The following is a 23,180-nucleotide window of genomic DNA, read 5'->3' on the forward strand; positions in this document are numbered from 1 at the left end:
GGGGATTTACCTGTGGAACTGGTTCAAACACCCACCATTCCCTCGACCCACCGAGGTACCCGCTGAACAATTGGGGGATTTACCCGTGGAACTTGTTCAAACAGCCACCATTCCCTTGACCCACCGAGGCACCCGCTGAACAATCGAGGGATTTACCCGTGGAACTGGTTCAAACACCCACCATTCCCTCGACCCACCGAGGTACCCGCTGAACAATCGGGGGATTTACCCGTGGAACTGGTTCAAACACCCACCATTCCCTCGACCCACCGAGGTACACGCTGTACAATCGGGGGATTTACCCGTGGAACTGGTACAAACACCCACCATTCCCTCGACAGACCGAGGTACCCGCTGAACAATCGAGGGATTTACCCGTGGAACTGGTTCAAAAACCCACCATTCCCTCGACCCACCGAGGTACCCGCTGAACAATCAGGGGATTTACCTGTGGAACTGGTTCAAACACCCACCATTCCCTCGAACCACCGAGGTACCCGCTGAACAATCAGGGGATTTACCTGTGGAACTGGTTCAAACACCCACCATTCCCTTGACCCACCGAGGTACCCGCTGAACAATCGGGGGATTTACCCGTGGAACTGGTTCAAACACACAACATTCCCTCGACCCACCGAGGTACCCGCTGAACAATCGGGGGATTTACCTGTGGAACTGGTTCAAGCATCCACCATTCCCTCGACCCACCGAGGTACCCGCTGAACAATCGGGATTTACCCGTGGAACTGGTTCAAACACCCACCATTCTCTCGACCCACCGAGGTACCAGCTGAACAATCGGGGGATTTACCAGTGGAACTGGTTCAAACACCCACCATTCCCTCGACCCACCGAGGTACCCGCTGAACAATCGGGATTTACCTGTGGAACTTGTTCAAACACCCACCATTCCCTCGACCCACCGAGGTACCCGCTGAACAATCAGGGGATTTACCTGTGGAACTGGTTCAAACACCCACCATTCCCTTGACCCACCGAGGTACCCGCTGAACAATCGGGGGATTTACCCGTGGAACTGGTTCAAACACCCAACATTCCCTCGACCCACCGAGGTACCCGCTGAACAATCGGGGGATTTACCTGTGGAACTGGTTCAAGCATCCACCATTCCCTCGACCCACCGAGGTACCCGCTGAACAATCGGGATTTACCCGTGGAACTGGTTCAAACACCCACCATTCTCTCGACCCACCGAGGTACCAGCTGAACAATCGGGTGATTTACCAGTGTAACTGGTTCAAACACCCACCATTCCCTCGACCCACCGAGGTACCCGCTGAACAATCGGGATTTACCTGTGGAACTGGTTCAAACACCCACCATTCCCTCGACCCACCGAGGTACCCGCTGAACAATCGGGGGATTTACCTGTGGAACTGGTTCAAACACCCACCATTCCCTCGACCCACGGAGGTACCCGCTGAACAATCGGGGGATTTACCCGTGGAACTGGTTCAAACACCCACCATTCCCTCGACCCACCGAAGTGCCCACTGAACAATCGTGGGATTTACCTGTCGAACTGGTTCAAACACCCACCATTCCCTCGACCCACCGAAATGCCCGCTGAACAATCGTGGGATTTACCTGTGGAACTGGTTCAAACACCGACCATTCCCTCGACCCACCGAGGTCCCCGCTGAACAATCGAGGGATTTACCCGTGAAACTGGTTCAAACACCCACCATTCCCTCGACCCACCGAGGTATCCGCTGAATAATCGAGGGATTTACCCGTGGAACTGTTTCAAACACCCACCATTCCCTCGACCCACCGAGGTACCCGCTGAGCAATCGGGATTTATCTGTGGAACTGGTTCAAACACCCACCATTCCCTCGACCCACCGAGGTACCCGCTGAACAATCGGGGGATTTACCTGTGTAACTGGTTCAAACACCCACCATTCCCTCTACCCACCGAGGTACCCACTGAACAATGGGGGATTTACCTGTGGAACTGGTTCAAACACCCACCATTCCCTCGACCCACTGAGGTACCCGCTGAAGAATCAGGATTTACCTGTGGATCTGGTTCAAACACCCACCATTCCCTCGACCCACCGAGGTACCCGATGAGCAATCGGGATTTACCCGTGGAACTGGTTCAAACACCCACCATTCCCTCGACCCACCGAGGTACCCGCTGAACAATCGGGGGATTTACCCGTGGAACTGGTTCAAACACGCACCATTCCCTCGACCCACCGAGGTACCCGCTGAACAATCGGGGGATTTACCCGTGGAACTGGTTCAAACACCCACCATTCCCTCGACCCACCGAGGTACCCGCTGAACAATCGTGGGATTTACCTGTGGAACTGGTTCAAACACCCACCATTCCCTCGACCCACGAGGTACCCGCTGAACAATCGGGGGATTTACCTGTGGAACTGGTTCAAACACCCACCATTCCCTCGACCCACCGAGGTACCCGCTGAACAATCGGGGGATTTACCCGTGGAACTGGTTCAAACACCCACCATTCCCTCGACCCACCGAGGTACCCGCTGAACAATCGGGATTTACCTGTGGTACTGGTTCAAACACCCAACATTCCCTCGACCCACCGAGGTATCCACTGAACAATCGAGGGATTTACCCGTGGAACTGGTTCAAACACCCACCATTCCCTCGACCCACCGAGGTACCCGCTGAACAATCGGGATTTACCTGTGGAACTGGTTCAAACACCCACCATTCCCTCGACCAACCGAGGTACCCGCTGAACAATCGGGGTATTTACCTGTGGAACTGGTTCAAACACCCACCATTCCCTCGACCCACCGAGGTACCCACTGAACAATCGGTGGATTTACCCGTGGAACTGGTTCATACACCCACCATTCCCTCGCCCCACTGAGGTACCCGCTGAACAATCGGGGGATTTACCTGTGGAACTGGTTCAAACAACCACCATTCCCTCGACCCACCGAGGTACCCGCTGAACAATCGGGGGATTTACCCGTGGAACTGGTTCAAACACCCACGATTCCCTCGACCCACCGAGGTACCCGCTGAACAATCGGGGGATTTACCCGTGGAACTGGTTCAAACACCCATCATTCCCTCGACCCACCGAGGAATCCGCTGAACAATCAGGATTTACCTGTGGTACTGGTTCAAACACCCACCATTCCCTCGACCCACCGAGGTACCCGCTGAACAATCAGGGGATTTACCTGTGGAACTGGTTCAAACACCCACCATTCCCTCGACCCACCGAGGTACCAGCTGAACAATCGGCGGATTTACCTGTGCAACTGGTTCAAACACCCACCATTCCCTCGACCCACCGAGGTACCCGCTGAACAATCGGGGGATTTACTCGTGGAACTGGTTCAAACACGCACCATTCCCTCGACCCACCGAGGTACCCGCTGAACAATCGGGGGATTTACCCGTGGAACTGGTTCAAACACCCACCATTCCCTCGACCCACCGAGGTACCCGCTGAACAATCGTGGGATTTACCTGTGGCACTGGTTCAAACACACACCATTCCCTCGACCCACCGAGGTACCCGCTGAACAATCGGTGGATTTACCTGTGGAACTGGTTCAAACACCCACCATTCCCTCGACCCACCGAGGTACCCGCTGAACAATCGGGGGATTTACCCGTGGAACTGGTTCAAACACCCACCATTCCCTCGACACACCGAGGTACCCGCTGAACAATCGGGATTTACCTGTGGTACTGATTCAAACACCCACCATTCCCTCGACCCACCGAGGTACCCGCTGAACAATCGGGGGATTTACCCGTGGAACTGGTTCAAACACCCACCATTCCCTCGACCCACCGAGGTATCCACTGAACAATCGAGGGATTTACCCGTGGAACTGGTTCAAACACCCACCATTCCCTCGACCCACCGAGGTACCCGCTGAACAATCGGGATTTACCTGTGGAACTGGTTCAAACACCCACCATTCCCTCGATCAACCGAGGTACCCGCTGAACAATCGGGGGATTTACCTGTGGAACTGGTTCAAACACCCACCATTCCCTCGACCCACCGAGGTACCCACTGAACAATCGGGGGATTTACCCGTGGAACTGATTCATACACCCACCATTCCCTCGACCCACTGAGGTACCCGCTGAAGAATCGGGATTTACCTGTGGAACTGGTTCAAACACCCACCATTCCCTCGACCCACCGAGGTACCCGATGAACAATCGGGATTTACCCGTGGAACTGGTTCAAACACCCACCATTCCCTCGACCCACCGAGGTACCCGCTGAACAATCGGGGGATTTACCTGTGGAACTGGTTCAAACACCCACCATTCCCTCGACCCACTGAGGTACCCGCTGAACAATCGGGGGATTTACCCGTGGAACTGGTTCAAACACCCACCATTCCCTCGACCCACCGAGGTACCCGCTGAACAATCGGTGGATTTACCCTTGGAACTGGTTCAAACACCCACCATTCCCTCGACCCACCGAGGTACCCACTGAACAATCGGGGGATTTACCCGTGGAACTGGTTCAAACACCTAACATTCCCTCGACCCAACGAGGTACCCGCTGAACAATCGGGGGATTTACCCGTGGAACTGGTTCAAACACCCACCATTCCCTCGACCCACCGAGGTACCCGCTGAACAATCGGGATTTACCTGTGGAACTGGTTCAAACACCCACCATTCCCTCGACCCACCGAGGTACCCGCTGAACAATCGGGGGATTTACCTGTGGAACTGGTTCAAACACCCACCATTCCCTCGACCCACCGAAGTGCCCGCTGAACAATCGTGGGATTTACCTGTGGAACTGGTTCAAACACCGACCATTCCCTCGACCCACCGAGGTCCCCGCTGAACAATCGAGGGATTTACCCGTGAAACTGGTTAAACACCCACCATTCCCTCGACCCACCGAGGTATCCGCTGAATAATCGAGGGATTTACCCGTGGAACTGGTTCAAACACCCACCATTCCCTCGACCCACCGAGGTACCCGCTGAGCAATCGGGATTTATCTGTGGAACTGGTTCAAACACCCACCATTCCCTCGACCCACCGAGGTACCCGCTGAACAATCGGGGGATTTACCTGTGTAACTGGTTCAAACACCCATCATTCCCTCTACCCACCGAGGTAACCACTGAACAATGGGGGATTTACCTGTGGAACTGGTTCAAACACTCACCATTCCCTCAACCCACCGAGGTACCCGATGAGCAATCGGGATTTACCCGTGGAACTGGTTCAAACACCCACCATTCCCTCGACCCACCGAGGTACCCGATGAGCAATCGGGATTTACCCGTGGAACTGGTTCAAACACCCACCATTCCCTCGACCCACCGAGGTACCCGCTGAACAATCGGGGGATTTACCCGTGGAACTGGTTCAAACACGCACCATTCCCTCGACCCACCGAGGTACCCGCTGAACAATCGGGGGATTTACTCGTGGAACTGGTTCAAACACCCACCATTCCCTCGACCCACCGAGGTACCCGCTGAACAATCGTGGGATTTACCTGTGGAACTGATTCAAACACCCACCATTCCCTCGACCCACCGAGGTACCCGCTGAACAATCGGGGGATTTACCTGTGGAACTGGTTCAAACACCCACCATTCCCTCGACCCACCGAGGTACCCGCTGAACAATCGGGGGATTTACCCGTGGAACTGGTTCAAACACCCACCATTCCCTCGACCCACCGAGGTACCCGCTGAACAATCGGGATTTACCTGTGGTACTGGTTCAAACACCCAACATTCCCTCGACCCACCGAGGTATCCACTGAACAATCGAGGGATTTACCCGTGGAACTGGTTCAAACACCCACCATTCCCTCGACCCACCGAGGTACCCGCTGAACAATCGGGATTTACCTGCGGAACTGGTTCAAACACCCACCATTCCCTCGACCAACCGAGGTACCCGCTGAACAATCGGGGTATTTACCTGTGGAACTGGTTCAAACACCCACCATTCCCTCGACCCACCGAGGTACCCACTGAACAATCGGTGGATTTACCCGTGGAACTGGTTCATACACCCACCATTCCCTCGCCCCACTGAGGTACCCGCTGAACAATCGGGGGATTTACCTGTGGAACTGGTTCAAACAACCACCATTCCCTCGACCCACCGAGGTACCCGCTGAACAATCGGTGGATTTACCCGTGGAACTGGTTCAAACACCCACGATTCCCTCGAACCACCGAGGTTCCCGCTGAACAATCGGGGGATTTACCCGTGGAACTGGTTCAAACACCCACCATTCCCTCGACCCACCGAGGTACCCGCTGAACAATCGGGGGATTTACCTGTGGAACTGGTTCAAACAACCACCATTCCCTCGACCCACCGAGGTACCTGCTGAACAATCGGGGGATTTACCCGTGGAACTGGTTCAAACACCCATCATTCCCTCGACCCACCGAGGAATCCGCTGAACAATCAGGATTTACCTGTGGTACTGGTTCAAACACCCAGCATTCCCTCGACCCACCGAGGTACCCGCTGAACAATCAGGGGATTTACCTGTGGAACTGGTTCAAACACCCACCATTCCCTCGACCCACCGAGGTACCAGCTGAACAATCGGGGGATTTACCTGTGCAACTGGTTCAAACACCCACCATTCCCTCGACCCACCGAGGTACCCGCTGAACAATCGGGGGATTTACTCGTGGAACTGGTTCAAACACGCACCATTCCCTCGACCCACCGAGGTACCCGCTGAACAATCGGGGGATTTACCCGTGGAACTGGTTCAAACACCCACCATTCCCTCGACCCACCGAGGTACCCGCTGAACAATCGTGGGATTTACCTGTGGAACTGGTTCAAACACTCACCATTCCCTCGACCCACCGAGGTACCCGCTGAACAATCGGTGGATTTACCTGTGGAACTGGTTCAAACACCCACCATTCCCTCGACCCACCGAGGTACCCGCTGAACAATCGGGGGATTTACCCGTGGAACTGGTTCAAACACCCACCATTCCCTCGACACACCGAGGTACCCGCTGAACAATCGGGATTTACCTGTGGTACTGATTCAAACACCCACCAGTCCCTTGACCCACCGAGGTACCCGCTGAACAATCGGGGGATTTACCCGTGGAACTGGTTCAAACACCCACCATTCCCTCGACCCACCGAGGTATCCACTGAACAATCGAGGGATTTACCCGTGGAACTGGTTCAAACACCCACCATTCCCTCGACCCACCGAGGTACCCGCTGAACAATCGGGATTTACCTGTGGAACTGGTTCAAACACCCACCATTCCCTCGATCAACCGAGGTACCCGCTGAACAATCGGGGGATTTACCTGTGGAACTGGTTCAAACACCCACCATTCCCTCGACCCACCGAGGTACCCACTGAACAATCGGGGGATTTACCCGTGGAACTGATTCATACACCCACCATTCCCTCGACCCACTGAGGTACCCGCTGAAGAATCGGGATTTACCTGTGGAACTGGTTCAAACACCCACCATTCCCTCGACCCACCGAGGTACCCGATGAACAATCGGGATTTACCCGTGGAACTGGTTCAAACACCCACCATTCCCTCGACCCACCGAGGTACCCGCTGAACAATCGGGGGATTTACCTGTGGAACTGGTTCAAACACCCACCATTCCCTCGACCCACTGAGGTACCCGCTGAACAATCGGGGGATTTACCCGTGGAACTGGTTCAAACACCCACCATTCCCTCGACCCACCGAGGTACCCGCTGAACAATCGGGGGATTTACCCTTGGAACTGGTTCAAACACCCACCATTCCCTCGACCCAACGAGGTACCCACTGAACAATCGGGGGATTTACCCGTGGAACTGGTTCAAACACCTAACATTCCCTCGACCCAACGAGGTACCCGCTGAACAATCGGGGGATTTACCCGTGGAACTGGTTCAAACACCCACCATTCCCTCGACCCACCGAGGTACCCGCTGAACAATCGGGATTTACCTGTGGAACTGGTTCAAACACCCACCATTCCCTCGACCCACCGAGGTACCCGCTGAACAATCGGGGGATTTACCAGTGGAACTGGTTCAAACACCCACCATTCCCTCGACCCACGGAGGTACCCGCTGAACAATCGTGGGATTTACCCGTGGAACTGGTTCAAACACCCACCATTCCCTCGACCCACCGAAGTGCCCGCTGAACAATCGTGGGATTTACCTGTGGAACTGGTTCAAACACCGACCATTCCCTCCACCCACCGAGGTCCCCGCTGAACAATCGAGGGATTTACCCGTGAAACTGGTTCAAACACCCACCATTCCCTCGACCCACCGAGGTATCCGCTGAATAATCGAGGGATTTAAACGTGGAACTGTTTCAATCACCCACCATTCCCTCGACCCACCGAGGTACCCGCTGAGCAATCGGGATTTATCTGTGGAACTGGTTCAAACACCCACAATTCCCTCGACCCACCGAGGTACCCGCTGAACAATCGGGGGATTTACCTGTGTAACTGGTTCAAACACCCACCATTCCCTCTACCCACCGAGGTACCCACTGAACAATGGGGGATTTACCTGTGGAACTGGTTCAAACACCCACCATTCCCTCGACCCACTGAGGTACCCGCTGAAGAATCAGGATTTACCTGTGGAACTGGTTCAAACACCCACCATTCCCTCGACCCACCGAGGTACCCGCTGAACAATCGGGATTTACCCGTGGAACTGGTTCAAACACCCACCATTCCCTCGACCCACCGAGGTACCCGCTGAACAATCGGGGGATTTACCCGTGGAACTGGTTCAAACACCCATCATTCCCTCGACCCACCGAGGAATCCGCTGAACAATCAGGATTTACCTGTGGTACTGGTTCAAACACCCACCATTCCCTTGACCCACCGAGGTACCCGCTGAACAATCAGGGGATTTACCTGTGGAACTGGTTCAAACACCCACCATTCCCTCGACCCACCGAGGTACCAGCTGAACAATCGGGGGATTTACCTGTGCAACTGGTTCAAACACCCACCATTCCCTCGACCCACCGAGGTACCCGCTGAACAATCGGGGGATTTACTCGTGGAACTGGTTCAAACACGCACCATTCCCTCGACCCACCGAGGTACCCGCTGAACAATCGGGGGATTTACCCGTGGAACTGGTTCAAACACCCACCATTCCCTCGACCCACCGAGGTACCCGCTGAACAATCGTGGGATTTACCTGTGGAACTGGTTCAAACACTCACCATTCCCTCGACCCACCGAGGTACCCGCTGAACAATCGGTGGATTTACCTGTGGAACTGGTTCAAACACCCACCATTCCCTCGACCCACCGAGGTACCCGCTGAACAATCGGGGGATTTACCCGTGGAACTGGTTCAAACACCCACCATTCCCTCGACACACCGAGGTACCCGCTGAACAATCGGGATTTACCTGTGGTACTGATTCAAACACCCACCAGTCCCTCGACCCACCGAGGTACCCGCTGAACAATCGGGGGATTTACCCGTGGAACTGGTTCAAACACCCACCATTCCCTCGACCCACCGAGGTATCCACTGAACTATCGAGGGATTTACCCGTGGAACTGGTTCAAACACCCACCATTCCCTCGAACCACCGAGGTACCCGCTGAACAATCGGGATTTACCTGTGGAACTGGTTCAAACACCCACCATTCCCTCGATCAACCGAGGTACCCGCTGAACAATCGGGGGATTTACCTGTGGAACTGGTTCAAACACCCACCATTCCCTCGACCCACCGAGGTACCCACTGAACAATCGGGGGATTTACCCGTGGAACTGATTCATACACCCACCATTCCCTCGACCCACTGAGGTACCCGCTGAAGAATCGGGATTTACCTGTGGAACTGGTTCAAACCCCCACCATTCCCTCGACCCACCGAGGTACCCGATGAACAATCGGGATTTACCCGTGGAACTGGTTCAAACACCCACCATTCCCTCGACCCACCGAGGTACCCACTGAACAATCGGGGGATTTACCTGTGGAACTGGTTCAAACACCCACCATTCCCTCGACCCACTGAGGTACCCGCTGAACAATCGGGGGATTTACCCGTGGAACTGGTTCAAACACCCACCATTCCCTCGACCCACCGAGGTACCCGCTGAACAATCGGGGGATTTACCCTTGGAACTGGTTCAAACACCCACCATTCCCTCGACCCACCGAGGTACCCACTGAACAATCGGGGGATTTACCCGTGGAACTGGTTCAAACACCTAACATTCCCTCGACCCAACGAGGTACCCGCTGAACAATCGGGGGATTTACCCGTGGAACTGGTTCAAACACCCACCATTCCCTCGATCAACGAGGTACCCGCTGAACAATCGGGGGATTTACCCGTGGAACTGGTTCAAACACCCACCATTCCCTCGACCCACCGAGGTACCCGCTGAACAATCAGGGGATTTACCCGTGGAACTGGTTCAAACACCCACCATTCCCTCGACCCAACGAGGTACCCGCTGAACAATCGGGGGATTTACACATGGAACTGGTTCAAACACCCACCATTCCCTCGACCCACCGAGGTACCAGCTGAACAATCGGGGGATTTACACGTGGAACTGGTTCAAACACCCACCATTCCCTCGACCCACCGAGGTACCCGCTGAACAATTGGGGGATTTACCCGTGGAACTGGTACAAACAGCCACCATTCCCTCGACCCACCGAGGCACCCGCTGAACAATCGGGGGATTTACCCGTGTAACTGGTTCAAACTCCCACCATTCCCTCGACCCACTGAGGTACCCGCTGAACAATCGGGGGATTTACCCGTGGAACTGGTTCAAACACCCACCATTCCCTCGACCCACCGAGGTACCCGCTGTACAATCGGTGGATTTACCTGTGGAACTGGTTCAAACACCCACCATTCCCTCGACCCACCGAGGTACCCGCTGAACAATCGGGGGATTTACCCGTGGAACTGGTTCAAACACCCACCATTCCCTCGACCCACCGAGGTACCCGCTGAACAATCGGGGGATTTACCTGTGGAACTGGTTCAAACACCCACCATTCCCTCGACCCACGGAGGTACCCGCTGAACAATCGGGATTTACCTGTGGAACTGGTTCAAACACCCACCATTCCCTCGACCCACCGAGGTACCTGCTGAACAATCGGGGGATTTACCCGTGGAACTGGTTCAAACACCCACCATTCCCTCGACCCACCGAGGTACCCGCTGAAAAATCGTGGGATTTACCCATGGAACTGGTTCAAACACCCACCATTCCCTCGACCCACCGAGGTGCCCGCTGAACAATCATGGGATTTACCTGTGGAACTGGTTCAAACACCCACCATTCCCTCGACCCACCGAGGTACCCGCTGAACAATCGAGGGATTTACCCGTGGAACTGGTTCAAACACCCACCATTCCCTCGACCCACCGAGGTACCCGCTGAACAATCGGGGGATTTACCTGTGGAACTGGTTCAAACACCCACGATTCCCTCGACCCACCGATGTGCCCGCTGAAAAATCGAGAGATTTACCCGTGGAACTGGTTCAAACACCCACCATTCCCTCGACCCACCGAGGTATCCGCTGAACAATCGAGGGATTTACCTGTGGAACTGATTCAAACACCCACCATTCCCTCGACCCACCGAGGTACCCGCTGAACAATCGGGGTTTACCTGTGGAACTGGTTCCAACACCCACCATTCCCTCGACCCACCGAGGTACCCGCTGAACAATCGGGGGATTTACCTGTGGAACTGGTTCAAACACCCACCAATACCTCGAACCACCGAGGTACCCGCTGAACAATCGGTGGATTTACCCGTGGAAATGGTTCAAACACCCACCATTCCCTCGAACCACCGAGGTACCCGCTGAACAATCGGGAGATTTACCCATGGAACTGGTTCAAACACCCACCATTCCCTCGACCCACCGAGGTACCCGCTGAAAAATAAAGGGATTTACCTGTGGAACTGGTTCAAACACCCACCATTCCCTCGACCCACCGAGGTACCAGCTGAACAATCGGGGGATTTACCTGTGCAACTGGTTCAAACACCCACCATTCCCTCGACCCACCGAGGTACCCGCTGAACAATCGGGGGATTTACCCGTGGAACTGGTTCAAACACCCACCATTCCCTCAACCCACCGAGGTACCCGCTGAACAATTGTGGGATTTACCTGTGGTACTGGTTCAAACACACACCATTCCCTCGACCCACCGAGGTACCCGCTGAACAATCGGGGGATTTACCTGTGGAACTGGTTCAAACACCCACCATTCCCTCGACCCACCGAGGTACCCGCTGAACAATCGATGGATTTACCCGTGGAACTGGTTCAAACACCCACCATTCCCTCGACCAACTGAGGTACCTGCTGAACAATCAGGATTTACCTGTGGTACTGGTTCAAACACCCACCATTCCCTCGAGCCACCGAGGTACCCGCTGAACAATCAGGGGATTTACCTGTGGAACTGGTTCAAACACCCACCATTCCCTCGACCCACCGAGGTACCAGCTGAACAATCGGGGGATTTACCTGTGCAACTGGTTCAAACACCCACCATTCCCTCGACCCACCGAGGTACCCGCTGAACAATCGGGGGATTTACCCGTGGAACTGGTTCAAACACGCACCATTCCCTCGACCCACCGAGGTACCCGCTGAACAATCGGGGGATTTACCCGTGGAACTGGTTCAAACACCCACCATTCCCTCGACCCACCGAGGTACCCGCTGAACAATCGTGGGATTTACCTGTTGAACTGGTTCAAACACGCACCATTCCCTTCGACCCACCGAGATACCCGCTGAACAATCGGGGGATTTACCTGTGGAACTGGTTCAAACACCCACCATTCCCTCGACCCACCGAGGTACCCGCTGAACAATCGGGGGATTTACCCGTGGAACTGGTTCAAACACCCACCATTCCCTCGACCCACCGAGGTACCCGCTGAACAATCGGGATTTAACTGTGGTACTGGTTCAAACACCCACCATTCCCTCGACCCACCGAGGTATCCACTGAACAATCGAGGGATTTACCCGTGGAACTGGTTCAAACAACCACCATTCCCTCGACCCACCGAGCTACCCGCTGAACAATCGGGATTTACCTGTGGAACTGGTTCAAACACCCACCATTCCCTCGACCAACCGAGGTACCCGCTGAACAATCGGGGGATTTACCTGTGGAACTGGTTCAAACACCCACCATTCCCTCGACCCACCGAGGTACCCACTGAACAATCGGGGGATTTACCCGTGGAACTGGTTCATACACCCACCATTCCCTCGACCCACTGAGGTACCCGCTGAAGAATCGGGATTTACCTGTGGAACTGGTTCAAACACCCACCATTCCCTCGACCCACTGAGGTACCCGATGAACAATCGGGATTTACCCGTGGAACTGGTTCAAACACCCACCATTCCCTCGACCCACCGAGGTACCCGCTGAAAAATCGGGGGATTTACCTGTGGAACAGGTTCAAACACCCACCATTCCCTCGACCCACTGAGGTACCCGCTGAACAATCAGGGGATTTACCTGTGGAACTGGTTCAAACACTCACCATTCCCTTGACCCACCGAGGTACCCGCTGAACAATCGGGGGATTTACCCGTGGAACTGGTTCAAACACCCACCATTCCCTCGACCCACCGAGGTACCCGCTGAACAATCGGGGGATTTACCCTTGGAACTGGTTCAAACACCCACCATTCCCTCGACCCACCGAGGTACCCGCTGAACAATCGGGGGATTTACCCGTGGAACTGGTTCAAACACCTACCATTCCCTCGACCCAACGAGGTACCCGCTGAACAATCGGGGGATTTAACCGTGGAACTGGTTCAAACACCCACCATTTCCTCGACCCAACGAGGTACCCGCTGAACAATCGGGGGATTTACCCGTGGAACTGGTTCAAACACCCACCATTCCCTCGACCCAACGAGGTACCCGCTGAACAATCAGGGGATTTACCCGTGGAACTGGTTCAAACACCCACCATTCCCTCGGCCCAACGAGGTACCCGCTGAACAATCGGGGGATTTACACGTGGAACTGGTTCAATCACCCACCATTCCCTCGAACCACCGAGGTACCAGCTGAACAATCGGGGGATTTACCTGTGGAACTGGTTCAAACACCCACCATTCCCTCGACCCACCGAGGTACCCGCTGAACAATTGGGGGATTTACCCGTGGAACTGGTTGAAACAGCCATCATTCCCTTGACCCACCGAGGCACCCGCTGAACAATCGGGGGATTTACCCGTGGAACTGGTTCAAACACCCACCATTCCCTCGACCCACCGAGGTACCCGCTGAACAATCGGGGGATTTACCTGTGGAACTGGTTCAAACACCCACCATTCCCTCGACCCAACGAGGTACCCGCTGAACAATCGGGGGATTTACCCGTGGAACTGATTCAAACACCCACCATTCCCTCGACCCAACGAGGTACCCGCTGAACAATCAGGGGATTTACCCGTGGAACTGGTTCAAACACCCACCATTCCCTCGGCCCAACGAGGTACCCGCTGAACAATCGGGGGATTTACACGTGGAACTGGTTCAAACACCCACCATTCCCTCGAACCACCGAGGTACCAGCTGAACAATCGGGGGATTTACCTGTGGAACTGGTTCAAACACCCACCATTCCCTCGACCCACCGAGGTACCCGCTGAACAATTGGGGGATTTACCCGTGGAACTGGTTGAAACAGCCACCATTCCCTTGACCCACCGAGGCACCCGCTGAACAATCGGGGAATTAACCCGTGGAACTGGTTCAAGCACCCACCATTCCCTCGACCCACCGAGGTACACGCTGTACAATCAGGGGATTTACCTGTGGAACTGGTTCAAACACCCACCATTCCCTCGAACCACCGAGGTACCCGCTGAACAATCAGGGGATTTACCTGTGGAACTGGTTCAAACACCCACCATTCCCTTGACCCACCGAGGTACCCGCTGAACAATCGGGGGATTTACACGTGGAACTGGTTCAAACACCCAACATTCCCTCGACCCACCGAGGTACCCGCTGAACAATCGGGGGATTTACCTGTGGAACTGGTTCAAGCATCCACCATTCCCTCGACCCACCGAGGTACCCGCTGAACAATCGGGATTTACCCGTGGAACTGGTTCAAACACCCACCATTCTCTCGACCCACCGAGGTACCAGCTGAACAATCGGGGGATTTACCCGTGGAACGGGTTCAAACACCCACCATTCCCTCGACCCACCGAGGTACCCGCTGAACAATCGGGGGATTTACCTGTGGAACTGGTTCAAACACCCACCATTCCCTCGACCCACCGAGGTACCCGCTGAACAATCGGGATTTACCTGTGGAACTCGTTCAAACACCTACCATTCCCTCGACCCACCGAGGTACCCGCTGAACAATCGGGGGATTTACCCGTGGAACTGGTTCAAACACCCACCATTCCCTCGACCCACGGAGGTACCCACTGAACAATCGGGATTTACCTGTGGAACTGGTTCAAACACCCACCATTCCCTAGACCCACCGATGTACCTGCTGAACCATCGGGGGATTTACCCGTGGGACTGGTTCAAACACCCACCATTCCCTCCACCCACCGAGGTACCCGCTGAACAATCGTGGGATTTACCCGTGGAACTGGTTCAAACACCCACCATTCCCTCGACCCACCGAAGTGCCCGCTGAACAATCGTGGGATTTACCTGTGGAACTGGTTCAAACACCGACCATTCCCTCGACCCACCGAGGTCCCCGCTGAACAATCGAGGGATTTACCCGTGAAACTGGTTCAAACACCCACCATTCCCTCGACGCACCGAGGTACCCGCTGAACAATCGGGGGATTTACCTGTGGAACTGGTTCAAACACCCACGATTCCCTTGACCCACCGATGTACCCGCTGAAAAATCGAGAGATTTACACGTGGAACTGGTTCAAACACCCACCATTCCCTCGACCCACCAAGGCATCCGCTGAATAATCGAGGGATTTACCCGTGGAACTGTTTCAAACACCCACCATTCCCTCGACCCACCGAGGTACCCGCTGAGCAATCGGGATTTATCTGTGGAACTGGTTCAAACACCCACCATTCCCTCGACCCACCGAGGTACCCACTGAACAATCGGGATTTACCTGTGGAACTGGTTCAAACACCCACCATTCCCTCGACCCACCGAGGTACCCGCTGAACAATCGGGGGATTTACCTGTGTAACTGGTTCAAACACCCACCATTCCCTCTACCCACCGAGGTACCCACTGAACAATGGGGGATTTCCTGTGGAACTAGTTCAAACACCCACCATTCCCTCGACCCACCGAGGTACCCGCTGAACAATCGGGATTTACCCGTGGAACTGGTTCAAACACCCACCATTCCCTCGACCCACCGAGGTACCCGCTGAACAATCGGGGGATTTACCCGTGGAACTGGTTCAAACAGCCACCATTCCCTCGACCCACCGAAGTGCCCGCTGAACAATCGTGGGATTTACCTGTGGAACTGGTTCAAACACCCACCATTCCCTCGACCCACCGAGGTACCCGCTGAACAATCGAGGGATTTACCCGTGAAACTGGTTCAAACACCCACCATTCCCTCGACCCACCGAGGTACCCGCTGAACAATCGGGGGATTTACCTGTGGAACTGGTTCAAACACCCACGATTCCCTTGACCCACCGATGTACCCGCTGAAAAATCGAGAGATTTACACGTGGAACTGGTTCAAACACCCACCATTCCCTCGACCCACCGAGGTATCCGCTGAACAATCGGGTGATTTACCCGTGGAACTGGTCCAAACACGCACCATTCCCTCGACCCACCGAGGTACCCGCTGAACAATCGGGGGATTTACCCGTGGAACTGGTTCAAACACCCACCATTCCCTCGACCCACCGAGGTACCCGCTGAACAATCGTGGGATTTACCTGTGGAACTGGTTCAAACACCCACCATTCCCTCGACCCACCGAGGTACCCGCTGAACAATCGGGGGATTTACCTGTGGAACTGGTTCAAACACCCACCATTCCCTCGACCCACCGAGGTACCCGCTGAACAATCGGGGGATTTACCCGTGGAACTGGTTCAAACACCCACCATTCCCTCGACCCACCGAGGTACCCGCTGAACAATCGGGATTTACCTGTGGTACTGGTTCAAACACCCACCATTCCCTCGACCCACCGAGGTATCCACTGAACAATCGAGGGATTTACCCGTGGAACTGGTTCAAACACCCACCATTCCCTCGACCCACCGAGGTACCCGCTGAACAATCGGGATTTACCTGTGGAACTGGTTCAAACACCCACCATTCCCTCGACCAACCGAGGTACCCGCTGAACAATCGGGGGATTTACCTGTGGAACTGCTTCAAACACCCACCATTCCCTCGACCCACTGAGGTACCCGCTGAAGAATCGGGATTTACCTGTGGAACTGGTTCAGACACCCACCATTCCCTCGACCCACCGAGGTACCCGATGAACAATCGGGATTTACCCGTGGAACTGGTTCAAACACCCACCATTTCCTCGACCAACCGAGGTACCCGCTGAACAATCAGGGGATTTACCTGTGGAACTGGTTCAAACACCCACCATTCCCTCGACCCACTGAGGTACCCGCTGAACAATCAGGGGATTTACCTGTGGAACTGGTTCAAACACTCACCATTCCCTTGACCCACCGAGGTACCCGCTGAAAAATCGGGGGATTTACCCGTGGAACTGGTTCAAACACCCACCATTCCCTTGACCCACCGAGGTACCCGCTGAACAATCGGGATTTACCCTTGGAACTGGTTCAAACACCCACCATTCCCTCGACCCACCGAGGTACCCGCTGAACAATCGGGGGATTTACCCGTGGAACTGGTTCAAACACCTACCATTCCCTCGACCCAATGAGGTACCCGCTGAACAATCGGTGGATTTACCCGTGGAACTGGTTCAAACACCCACCATTCCCTCGACGCAACGAGGTACCCGCTGAACAATCGGGGGATTTACCCGTGGAACTGGTTCAAACACCCACCATTCCCTCGACCCACCGAGGTACCCGCTGTACAATCAGGGGATTTACCCGTAGAACTGGTTCAAACACCCACCATTCCCTCGACCCAACGAGGTACCCGCTGAGCAATCGGGTGATTTACACGTGGAACTGGTTCAAACACCCACCATTCCCTTGACCCACCGAGGTACCAGCTGAACAATCGGGGGATTTACCTGTGGAACTGGTTCAAACACCCACCATTCCCTCGACCCACCGAGGTACCCGCTGAACAATTGGGGGATTTACCCGTGGAACTGGTTCAAACAGCCACCATTCCCTCAACCCACCGAGGCACCCGCTGAACAATCGGGGGATTTACTCGTGGAACTGGTTCAAACACCCACCATTCCCTCGACCCACCGAGGTACCCGCTGAACAATCGGGGGATTTACCCGTTGAACTGGTTCAAACACCCACCATTCCCTCGACCCACCGAGGTACACGCTGTACAATCGGTGGATTTACCCGTGGAACTGGTTCAAACACCCACCATTCCCTCGACCCACCGAGGTACCCGCTGAACAATCGGGGGATTTACCCGTGGAACTGGTTCAAACACCCACCATTCCCTCGACCCACCGAGGTACCCGCTGAACAATCGGGGGATTTACCCGTGGAACTGATACAAACACCCACCATTCCCTCGACCCACCGAGGTACCCGCTGAACAATCGAGGGATTTACCCGTGGAACTGGTTCAAAAACCCACCATTCCCTCGACCCACCGAGGTACCCGCTGAACAATCAGGGGATTTACCTGTGGAACTGGTTCAAACACCCACCATTCCCTCGACCCACCGAGGTACCCGCTGAACAATCAGGGGATTTACCTGTGGAACTGGTTCAAGCACCCACCATTCCCTCGTCCCACCGAGGTACCCGCTGAACAATCGGGGGATTTACCCGTGGAACTGGTTCAAGCACCCACCATTCCCTCGACCCACCGAGGTACCCGCTGAACAATCGGGGGATTTACCTGTGGAACTGGTTCAAACATCCACCATTCCCTCGACCCACCGAGGTACCCGCTGAACAATCAGGATATACCCGTGGAACTGGTTCAAACACCCACCATTCTCTCGACCCAACGAGGTACCCGCTGAACAATCGGGGGATTTACCCGTGGAACTGGTTCAAACACCCACCATTCCCTCGATCAACGAGGTACCCGCTGAACAATCGGGGGATTTACCCGTGGAACTGGTTCAAACACCCACCATTCCCTCGACCCACCGAGGTACCCGCTGAACAATCAGGGGATTTACCCGTGGAACTGGTTCAAACACCCACCATTCCCTCGACCCAACGAGGTCCCCGCTGAACAATCGGGGGATTTACACATGGAACTGGTTCAAACACCCACCATTCCCTCGACCCACCGAGGTACCAGCTGAACAATCGGGGGATTTACACGTGGAACTGGTTCAAACACCCACCATTCCCTCGACCCACCGAGGTACCCGCTGAACAATTGGGGGATTTACCCGTGGAACTGGTACAAACAGCCACCATTCCCTCGACCCACCGAGGCACCCGCTGAACAATCGGGGGATTTACCCGTGTAACTGGTTCAAACTCCCACCATTCCCTCGACCCACTGAGGTACCCGCTGAACAATCGGGGGATTTACCCGTGGAACTGGTTCAAACACCCACCATTCCCTCGACCCACCGAGGTACCCGCTGTACAATCGGTGGATTTACCCGTGGAACTGGTTCAAACACCCACCATTCCCTCGACCCACCGAGGTACCCGCTGAACAATCGGGGGATTTACCTGTGGAACTGGTTCAAACACCCACCATTCCCTCGACCCACGGAGGTACCCGCTGAACAATCGGGATTTACCTGTGGAACTGGTTCAAACACCCACCATTCCCTCGACCCACCGAGGTACCTGCTGAACAATCGGGGGATTTACCCGTGGAACTGGTTCAAACACCCAGCATTCCCTCGACCCACCGAGGTACCCGCTGAAAAATCGTGGGATTTACCCATGGAACTGGTTCAAACACCCACCATTCCCTCGACCCACCGAGGTGCCCGCTGAACAATCATGGGATTTACCTGTGGAACTGGTTCAAACACCCACCATTCCCTCGACCCACCGAGGTACCCGCTGAACAATCGAGGGATTTACCCGTGGAACTGGTTCAAACACCCACCATTCCCTCGACCCACCGAGGTACCCGCTGAACAATCGGGGGATTTACCTGTGGAACTGGTTCAAACACCCACGATTCCCTCGACCCACCGATGTACCCGCTGAAAAATCGAGAGATTTACCCGTGGAACTGGTTCAAACACCCACCATTCCCTCGACCCACCGAGGTATCCGCTGAACAATCGAGGGATTTACCTGTGGAACTGATTCAAACACCCACCATTCCCTCGACCCACCGAGGTACCCGCTGAACAATCGGGGTTTACCTGTGGAACTGGTTCCAACACCCACCATTCCCTCGACCCACCGAGGTACCCGCTGAACAATCGGGGGATTTACCTGTGGAACTGGTTCAAACACCCACCAATACCTCGAACCACCGAGGTACCCGCTGAACAATCCGGGGATTTACCTGTGGAACTGGTGCAAACACCCACCATTCCCTCGACCCACCGAGGTACCCGCTGAACAATCGGTGGATTTACCCGTGGAAATGGTTCAAACACCCACCATTCCCTCGAACCACCGAGGTACCCGCTGAACAATCGGGAGATTTACCCATGGAACTGTTTCAAACACCCACCATTCCCTCGACCCACCGAGGTACCCGCTGAAAAATAAAGGGATTTACCTGTGGAACTGGTTCAAACACCCACCATTCCCTCGACCCACCGAGGTACCAGCTGAACAATCGGGGGATTTACCTGTGCAACTGGTTCAAACACCCACCATTCCCTCGACCCACCGAGGTACCCGCTGAACAATCGGGGGATTTACCCGTGGAACTGGTTCAAACACCCACCATTCCCTCAACCCACCGAGGTACCCACTGAACAATTGTGGGATTTACCTGTGGTACTGGTTCAAACACACACCATTCCCTCGACCCACCGAGGTACCCGCTGAACAATCGGGGGATTTACCTGTGGAACTGGTTCAAACACCCACCATTCCCTCGACCCACCGAGGTACCCGCTGAACAATCGATGGATTTACCCGTGGAACTGGTTCAAACACCCACCATTCCCTCGACCAACCGAGGTACCTGCTGAACAATCAGGATTTACCTGTGGTACTGGTTCAAACACCCACCATTCCCTCGAGCCACCGAGGTACCCGCTGAACAATCAGGGGATTTACCTGTGGAACTGGTTCAAACACCCACCATTCCCTCGACCCACCGAGGTACCAGCTGAACAATCGGGGGATTTACCTGTGCAACTGGTTCAAACACCCACCATTCCCTCGACCCACCGAGGTACCCGCTGAACAATCGGGGAATTTACCCGTGGAACTGGTTCAAACACGCACCATTCCCTCGACCCACCGAGGTACCCGCTGAACAATCGGGGGATTTACCCGTGGAACTGGTTCAAACACCCACCATTCCCTCGACCCACCGAGGTACACGCTGAACAATCGTGGGATTTACCTGTTGAACTGGTTCAAACACGCACCATTCCCTTCGACCCACCGAGATACCCGCTGAACAATCGGGGGATTTACCTGTGGAACTGGTTCAAACACCCACCATTCCCTCGACCCACCGAGGTACCCGCTGAACAATCGGGGGATTTACCCGTGGAACTGGTTCAAACACCCACCATTCCCTCGACCCACCGAGGTACCCGCTGAACAATCGGGATTTAACTGTGGTACTGGTTCAAACACCCACCATTCCCTCGACCCACCGAGGTATCCACTGAACAATCGAGGGATTTACCCGTGGAACTGGTTCAAACAACCACCATTCCCTCGACCCACCGAGCTACCCGCTGAACAATCGGGATTTACCTGTGGAACTGGTTCAAACACCCACCATTCCCTCGACCAACCGAGGTACCCGCTGAACAATCGGGGGATTTACCTGTGGAACTGGTTCAAACACCCACCATTCCCTCGACCCACCGAGGTACCCACTGAACAATCGGGGGATTTACCCGTGGAACTGGTTCATACACCCACCATTCCCTCGACCCACTGAGGTACCCGCTGAAGAATCGGGATTTACCTGTGGAACTGGTTCAAACACCCACCATTCCCTCGACCCACTGAGGTACCCGATGAACAATCGGGATTTACCCGTGGAACTGGTTCAAACACCCACCATTCCCTCGACCCACCGAGGTACCCGCTGAAAAATCGGGGGATTTACCTGTGGAACTGGTTCAAACACCCACCATTCCCTCGACCCACTGAGGTACCCGCTGAACAATCAGGGGATTTACCTGTGGAACTGGTTCAAACACTCACCATTCCCTTGACCCACCGAGGTACCCGCTGAACAATCGGGGGATTTACCCGTGGAACTGGTTCAAACACCCACCATTCCCTCGACCCACCGAGGTACCCGCTGAACAATCGGGGGATTTACCCTTGGAACTGGTTCAAACACCCACCATTCCCTCGACCCACCGAGGTACCCGCTGAACAATCGGGGGATTTACCCGTGGAACTGGTTCAAACACCTACCATTCCCTCGACCCAACGAGGTACCCGCTGAACAATCGGGGGATTTAACCGTGGAACTGGTTCAAACACCCACCATTTCCTCGACCCAACGAGGTACCCGCTGAACAATCGGGGGATTTACCCGTGGAACTGGTTCAAACACCCACCATTCCCTCGAGCCAACGAGGTACCCGCTGAACAATCAGGGGATTTACCCGTGGAACTGGTTCAAACACCCACCATTCCCTCGGCCCAACGAGGTACCCGCTGAACAATCGGGGGATTTACACGTGGAACTGGTTCAAACACCCACCATTCCCTCGAACCACCGAGGTACCAGCTGAACAATCGGGGGATTTACCTGTGGAACTGGTTCAAACACCCACCATTCCCTCGACCCACCGAGGTACCCGCTGAACAATTGGGGGATTTACCCGTGGAACT

General features: G+C 54.9%; 1 pseudogene; it reads left to right on the forward strand.

Moving 5' to 3' along the window:
* Window positions 1-23,180, forward strand: part of LOC147109759 (uncharacterized) — a 1,788,622-nt pseudogene that overhangs the window by 1,439,469 nt on the left and 325,973 nt on the right.

Source organism: Somniosus microcephalus, chromosome 12, assembly GCF_052327205.1.
Source record: "Somniosus microcephalus isolate GS21.2 chromosome 12, FLI_Smic_1.0, whole genome shotgun sequence".
Taxonomy (NCBI): Eukaryota; Metazoa; Chordata; class Chondrichthyes; order Squaliformes; family Somniosidae; genus Somniosus; species Somniosus microcephalus.